At 46.6% G+C, this 1,319-nt stretch overlaps 1 non-coding gene across 1 annotated transcript; it reads right to left on the bottom strand.

Annotated features, from left to right (window-relative positions):
* Positions 1-680: 680 nt before the first annotated feature.
* Positions 681-755, bottom strand: Trnas-gga (transfer RNA serine (anticodon GGA)). Its single transcript has one exon. It is a non-coding gene; the product is annotated as a tRNA-Ser (tRNA).
* Between the last annotated feature and the right edge of the window lie 564 nt (positions 756-1,319).

Raw genomic sequence — 1,319 nt, 5'->3', positions numbered from 1 at the left:
CGCTCCGCTCCGTTTGTGGCCGTGGTGTAGGCTAATCGATTGATCCCCGACTTGTCCTCCGGCATGGAAACGACGCCACTAATTGCGTTCGGCTGGTGCGAAAAAGCCTTTGCTGATCCACGCAGTTTCAGAACTTGACCACATGTAGGTAAAACACCAGCACTGAAATATAGGAACACAATGCTAAAAATTAGTCGCCCTTACAAGACATGAAGCGAATACTTTGTAACTCAATCTCCAGCCTAGATGATTGCTTGAACTCGTTGAGATAGAGTCCACAGATATATGTATATCTGCTTCACCAACAGTGGGGATGTTGATCGCTATGTTGCGCTCGATGTTGTAAAGAGTCCCATACATTTTCTATGGAGTTTGGATTGGGTGATATAGCGGGGCAGCCGAAGAGCTATGAGGTGTCATTACTGACTGCTGTTTCACGCTCTGCACTGAAAAGTTCACGGTATTTTCTATGACATCAACATCAAGTGATTTAGCGCACCAGTCGACATAGGATGGGGTGATTGAGTGTTCGTCAAACCAGGAGTTTAGGCGTCCGGTTGTTGCCATCTTCATGAAGGTACTGTTCACATCATTCTCATCATGAAGATGTAGAAGAAAGGTCACAGAGAAGTTTGAAATAAACATTCTGTCACTTGAAACTTCCTGGCAGATTAAAACTATGTGTCGGACCGAGACTCGAACTCGGGACCTTTGCCTTTCCCGGGCAAGTGCTCTACCAACTGAGCCACCCAAGCACGACTCACGCACCGTCCTCACAGCTTTACTTCTGCCAGTACCTCGTCTCCTAACTTCCAAACTTTACAGAAGTTCTCCTGCGAACATTGCAGAAGTAGCACTCCTGAAAGAAAGGATATTGCGGAGAAATGGCTTAGCCACAGCCTGAGGGATGTTTCAGGAATGAGATTTTCACTCTGCAGCGGAGTGTGCGCTGGTATGAAACTTCCTGCCAGTTTAAAACTGTGTGCCGGATCAAGACTCGAACTCGGGACCTTTGCATTTCAAGGCAAGTGCTCTACCTGTCACTTGTTCTCAATAACATGAATGAGTGTGCCAAAGCCTTGGTAAGAGAAACATCCCCAAAACGACACAGAACCACACCGGGCGTGAATCAAATCGTCCAAACACTGTGAATTAAACACTCATTTGGACCTTCAGGGCCTTCGAAGAAATGAATCATTTGATAAAAGCCAAATCGAGACTTGTTAGATCACCCTACACCGCTGCAGAGAGCTACCGTTCTGTTTCTGTGCCGTTTGGATCCGCTGGAGAGGTTTACCTTCATCTGCGACTTTGAGCAG

The sequence above is a fragment of the Schistocerca serialis genome, chromosome 4, assembly GCF_023864345.2.
Source record: "Schistocerca serialis cubense isolate TAMUIC-IGC-003099 chromosome 4, iqSchSeri2.2, whole genome shotgun sequence".
Lineage (NCBI taxonomy): Eukaryota > Metazoa > Arthropoda > Insecta > Orthoptera > Acrididae > Schistocerca > Schistocerca serialis.
This window is presented reverse-complemented; position numbering and strand designations above follow the sequence as displayed.